The following is a 6,902-nucleotide window of genomic DNA, read 5'->3' as shown; positions in this document are numbered from 1 at the left end:
TAGCCTGGTCACGGGCGCGAGGAAGGTGCTGACAAGCGGGACCCGCTTGCCAGAGAGAGCGGTTGCGAGGGAGCGAGGGCGAGTGCGGATGACGGGTGGGGCCGAGCTGGCAGCGGCAGAGGGGAGGGGAGCGCGGGCGCGCGGGAGATGGGCCGCTTGGGCCGCGAGGGGGGAGAGCCGGAGAGGAAGTGCGGGCGCGCGGGCGAGAGAGAAGGACTGGGCCGAAAACACCCAGCCGAGGGGGATTTTTCCTTTTCCTTTTTCTTTTTCTATTTCTATTTCTTTTATCTCTTTTTCTTTTGAACAAATATTTAGCTATATATTCTTAAGTGCTAAAAATATACTATGTGAAATGCTTCTAACTATCATGGTGTATGCATATGATGAAATGTCCTATGAGGTGGAGTCTAGGGAGTAATCAAGGGGGGGGTTAGGAGATTAGGGTTTCTAAGCTTGGGGTTAAATTTTGGGATGTTACACGGTGGTTCCTCGATCCGGAGTAGTGGCGGTTGTTCCCAGATCGGTGGCGCGGTGACGGCAGCTGCTCGATCTAGAGGGCGAGCGACGGCGGGGCCCCTGTGCGGGCAAGCAGCAGTGTCCCCGGGGCCCCGAGGAGGCGGCACTCCCAAGGCGGGCGAGCAAGCGGTGCCCCCGACATGCAAGTAGCAACGGCGCAACACGAGACACGAGGTTTGAGCATCGTCACGAAAGGCGCGAGGTGCGCGCAGCGACGATCATGTGTGACATCCTCCGATCCAGCACAGTTCAGGCGACACGAGTGACGACCTCCATCTGTTCTTGTGTCTTCGACAATGTCCTTTGGCGACTGCCTCCTCCGATTCGTGTTGCATTTCGATTATTGTGTTTTATACCTAAGACATGCACTATTTACTCTAAAAACTATACAATTTTATGCTTGAACATGGAGTTCGTATATCAGTTTACTTCTTGCATATTTTTGCATGCACATTGGAAAGACAATTCCTTGATTTATGTTGTTCATAGTTGGCATAAAAAATCAAATCAAATCATTTATGTTCATAACTGCTAGATTTTTACATCTACCATAAAAGTGTCCTTGATTCCCGCTTATTCGTAATTACCATAAAAAATCAAATCAAATCACTTATGTTCTAATTGCCAGGTTTTTACGTCTACCATAAAACTGTCGCTAATCCCCGCTGGTGTTCTTAGTTGGACCGATATTAGGCTTTTTATCAATTATGCTACATGGTGTAAGTATTTATGCGACGTTGTATAAGAATTTATGCATTGTGTGACTCATGTCATCCAATTTTTTGCGCGCGTGCAATGGAAAGGAAAATATAATCTAAAATTTGCCGCATGCAATAGAAACTCTCAAGATTTGCCATAATTTTTGGATCTATGTAAAAATAAAAACCACATGCATCCGACTCCCATATTTTCGGATCTGCCATAAAAATTAGATCGTTGTCACACCCGGTTGTGAAGGTGAACCGAATAAGAACCATGTACGTGCCAGGATTAGAAATTCACGTACACATCGATTATATAAATGACTCATCATAGCATAATGCTTCGAATTACCATAAAAATTAAGTAATAATATTAAAGACTAGAGTCATTTACATAATATAAATCAAAGTACACAGAATGGAAATGTAGCCAACGTAAACTACCCACCACAGACAGCCGACTGGGGGAGGTCGCTAGCCTAATTCTTGAACACGTCGATGTCCTATAACTCTTGGAGATCCGCCTCGACACTTTCTTCTTCTTCTTTACGTGAGCATAGATTGCACCAAAGGCAACCTGGTGTTTTATGAAAGCAAGGGTGAGTACACATCAACGTACTCAGCAAATGTCTCGTCTGGCTGAAGTATAGTAGCTTTATGTGGAGTTAGGCTGAAAGTAGTTGCTTTTAGTTCGTCAGGTATTTATTATTAGTAGAAGCCAAGTTTTAGCAATAACCAACTCGTGGATCATTTACTCATCAAGGAACAACATTGTCATCATTGAACCAAAACCATTAACATAACCATTATGTCTCAGATCATCTGTATCTCTAATCAAAGAGGATCCTAAGGTCGATCATAACTGTGAGCACGACTGATATATCAGTTTCATTCCTCTACAGAGGTCGCACACTTTACCCATGAGTCATGATCCCTTTCCAGTCTGGGTTTGCAAGACACCATCTTCACTACCAAGGTGAAGGGTCAGGAATACACTACATAGCCTTTACAAAGACTCCCCTGGTGCATAGCTGCTCGTTAGGTTTCGCCAGTCGTACAAAGACAGTACACCTCCCTAAGGTGGGTGACTAACAAAACTAAATCAAATGAACATCGGCACCCACCCTTAGTAGAGCGAGCACTATGCCCCGACCCCCATTGATGGCCCCTCCGGCAAAGACAACTACACCCCATGTTCATCTAATTATTCAACCAAGGGCGTCACATTCCACCCTCATGGTTGCACTGTTATTCCGGGTGGTCACTCAATGAATAGGTCCTTACGAAGAGGTACTCAGGAAAACAGCCTGAGTCCCCTAAAGTAACACAAGCTCATCAACATAAACAAGATATCATCGTATCATAAGTGTTCTCATCATATTCGTTGATTAAAATAGAGCAATAACATGAAGCTAACCATAATAATCCAAAAGGTACTCAAGGACAAGGTAAATAGAAAGCTAGTCAATTCTTAGGTTGATCATGGTATGCGGGACATTGAATTATAAAGTAAATAGGACATAATGGGTCAGAGGACACTTGCCTTCACCAAACAGATTCTCAGGGTCTTCAACTTTGCAGAACTCGAAGAACCAGGTCACTTGGTCGCTAACGCTTGATCTTCAATTCCTCGAAGCTCAGGAACATATCACAATCTATTCGTGACGCACAGAGAATACAACAAGCACAAACAAACATATACATACATAATAACATTACACCATACGAGATAAAACATTATAAAAGCGAGCAATATAAAATAGAAATCGCTTCTACGGTTACACGAGAAAAAGAAACATCAAACTCGAGGCTACGGTCAAGAAGATATCGCGTTTACGCTAAATCAATATTAACTATAACATTTAATTCGACATTATCAATTATGAATAATATCTACCATTTAGTTTCGATTAATACTCTAACAACTGTCAGTTAAATAATTAATTTAATTATCAGACCCTCCCTTCGTCGCTGACGCTTTTTCGGCACTAATGACTTGGCAAATCCGATTGAGGTGGTGGTGGTGGAATGCATCGTTGACGGGCACAGGCGCAATGGCGTGTCCGATGGGTCACTTCTCTTCGTGGCTGGTTCCGAGGCCTTTTGGGTTGGCGGCAATGCCCGGTGGCGGGGTACTCACGCCCGACGACGGCTAGCTACAGTGGTCGCGAGTGCCTGGCGCTATGACGTCAGCCGACATCGGCTTCGGCTTGTGGCAGTGTGGCGCTCGCGGCATGGTGAGGCCTGGTTCTGTGCGCCCTGCAGGAGGGGATGGCGATCGACACAGCTTTGAGTCTTCTACGACAGCCAGTGTGTCGTTGCCTCTCTGGAAGGATTTGTGTGGTATGTCAGGGCAGCGACGACGACAGAGTTAGCATGCTACGACCCGGGGTCTTGGCTTGACGATGTGCTGGGGTAAATCTTATGCGAAAGCCTCGACGCCGGTGGGTGCTGCTTTCCTATTGAGGGCGACACATTTCCTCAGCAGTCTTCTATGGGTGAAATCCATTTCCATCTTGGACATACGGCGATGGCATATACGACATCACTTCCTTCCTATAGACGTCGCTTTCGAAGTTCGTCTCGACCATGACGTCGTCTTCAGTTGATGCTTTCACTTCTCGACGCCTGGTTTGTGGGTGGAGAAAGGATCTTACAATATTAAGTCGGAGCTACTACGTGAGAGGATGTTGCTCAGCAACGATGACATGTGACAGCCCCCCTTCTTCGTAGGCTGAATTGTTTTCGGAGGTTGGGCATAAGCAAGGGCGGGGTAGAGGATCAAGATTGGAAGTCAGAGTTGCTCTTTGGCTTGAGCTCAGCAACGATGACCTATTGTGTCCTTTCGCTTCGGGCCGTTTTCCTATTTTCGTTTGGATCGTGTGGGGTCCGCCATGGGAAGTCAGAGCTGTTGGCTACTTCTCAACCATGCTTGTCAATGATGACTTATGACAATTTTGTGTGCTCTTTCCATGTCGCAATGGTGGGTTAGTCACGAGTAGTCGGAGTTGCTAGTCGCTTTGGCGACCTGCTTGGCAACAATAACTTTGGTGGGTTCCATGTTCTCGAGGTGTCGCTTGTTCCTTTGGCACGTTCAGGATTATGTTGTGAGCCATTGTGTTCGGGGTTTTGTCGATTTTCCTCCAATAAATCACATAAACTGAGTCAATTCTTCTCTCTTAATGGAAGGCACTACGCCTGCCAGTTAGTTAAAAAAATAAATAACTAGCAAGTTGGCAAACATTGCAGCTAGCTACTTTCTTTATTATAACATTTGGGTTTCTTAATCAAAAACATTTCCAAAATGTTTTATTTTTTGTTTGATTGTAATTGCTTCTATTAATATAATGCATATTTACTATATCCATCAGTCTAAGATGGTCTATTTGGAAGCATCTAGGTTTTAAGAAACTGCTTTATAGAAACAGGGGGCTTTCAAACAGGTCAGTTTAGGCTTCAGTTTCTAGACACTGGATTCCCAGTTTCGAAGAAACCAAAAAGATGGTATTCCCTAGCTAAAATTAGTGTTTCCCAGTAAATTATGTACTTTGTTTAGTTGGTTTGATAGAAATTACGATAATTGCCACTGCTCATAGGCCTATGCATGTGATCCTCTCGATGATGGATCTACTCGATTTTAATGTTTAATTATTTTTAAAAATAAATTTAAAAATATGAGTTCAATCTATATTTAAAATTAACAGCAAAGAAAAATGAAGGGAATAGTTGAATCAATAACTTCTAAAATAGAGCAAGGGTAGACTTGGCTTTGTGTACCGAAAAAGCTAGAAACATGGTTCCAAATAAGCACACCCATTTTCCCCTTATACACAAGTTTCTAAAAACAAGATAGAAACCAGTTTCTTAGAAATTGTGGTGTTTCCAAATAGACCCTTAGCTTTGAACTATTGTTACCTTTCTTATCTCTTCCATTTTCCTCATTCCTGTGTTGTGATTGAGCGCTTGTTTATTTTAAAAATACAACAAGGTTACATTTAATAATAGTTCTTACCCATGTTTGAATTATGCATGCTACCTTGGTCATATTGTACATGCTCATACTATGTTGTTCATGTTGTCACTATCTCAATTTTACTTCCTTATTAATTTGAACTAGTTCAATGGCCATGTGTTACGACGACACACAATCATATTTGATACCCATAAAAAATAAATTTAATACAAAAAACAAACATATGGTCTAATTATTAGATATTAAACTGATAAGAACATATATTACATGCACTTTATCTTACCCAAAAGGTCGAGAAAGGTATGAGTCGAGAATGTTACTATATGGGAGCGTTGCACTACATGTGGTTTCCTATCTTGTTGGTGTTGAGTGCTTTTCAGGACCGTTTCTGACTTTTTGGAGGTCGGGGCGAAATTCGATACGGAGACCCCATCGACCCAATGGCAGATCCACCACTTAGGCACCACATGCCACGACCTAGGCTGCTTTGCCGTTTGAAAGTGCACCTCAAGTATAAATATATATACATGTCTTTTTATATGAAATTAGTTATAGTTATTAGCACTTGATAATCTCATCTAGATTATCTTTAATTCTTGGGTCTTCCACTACATCCACCCAAATATACATTAAATTTATGTATCTATAAAAGTATACATGTATTATTAAATATTCAACATATAAAAACTTTTATTCAATCCTAAAAAGTTTATAAGATGACAAATGTAAAATACAACCATAAACACTTGTTACTTGATATCACGCTTAAAATATCTTCTAACATTTTATGATACAAAGTCGTTGATTATACCATTGAGACCAATCTCATCCAATAACTTATGGATACATAAATCGCCAAACCATTTAACTTCTCTTGAGTCATTGTTGACATCAAATAGTTCCTCAATAATTATAATTTCAAAAAGCTTCTCTCTACCGATGCAACCGTCATGGATATATATAATAAATAATATTTAATAAGTAATTGAGATATTAGGATAACAATCTAAATAAGACAAGACAGTGGCACGACATCTTTGTATATTTATATCTAGGACAAATAGACTTCACGGAAAAATGTTAGCGTTCAGACCCAGTAGTAAGTGATATTAGTAGGCGAGAAACGTGGAAGAAAAACATATCTATGCACTATGCACTTTGTATGTGACACACGCCACACAAAACTATTGCTTTAAAGTAGTAGAGATATGAATCAAGTCCATGTAAATATATGTCATTAGTGAGATGATGTATAGTTGGCTAGTTTTGCTAGTTGTTGTCTATGTTATTCTCGGACTTCGTTCATAAGGCAAAAAAAAAAAATGAATGACGTGATGTTGCTCATGTTTACATGACTTAGGGTCTTAGGGACAACCAATATTGGCTTTGCAAGATCATAGCGAGAAAACACAATTATGACCTATTTAGTTCGTCATTTGGAAAGCAGCACCGCCAAATACCCATAGTCCTTGTTCAGTTGTATGGGGATCCGAAAGAGATTAAATCCCTTTCTGTTTAATTTTAACTAGCAAAAGATTTAATTCACTCTAATTCCCTTCAAACACTGTTCGATTGGAGGTTGATAGTTAGGAATTTAATCCTCTCTAACCCCTTCAATCCATCCCTAATCGAACAAATCCTCTTTACTTCTAACCGAACACGCCCTCAACACATCTAGCTTCTAACCAAAAATCACAGGAGAGAGAAAAAAA

General features: G+C 41.2%; 1 pseudogene; it reads right to left on the bottom strand.

Annotated features, from left to right (window-relative positions):
- Positions 1-5,338: 5,338 nt before the first annotated feature.
- Positions 5,339-5,494, bottom strand: LOC111590648 (uncharacterized; annotated as a pseudogene).
- Between the last annotated feature and the right edge of the window lie 1,408 nt (positions 5,495-6,902).

The sequence above is a fragment of the Zea mays genome, chromosome 1 (assembly GCF_902167145.1).
Source record: "Zea mays cultivar B73 chromosome 1, Zm-B73-REFERENCE-NAM-5.0, whole genome shotgun sequence".
Classification (NCBI taxonomy): domain Eukaryota; kingdom Viridiplantae; phylum Streptophyta; class Magnoliopsida; order Poales; family Poaceae; genus Zea; species Zea mays.
The sequence above is the reverse complement of the archived record's forward strand: the minus strand, read 5'-3'. Positions and strand labels throughout refer to the sequence as shown.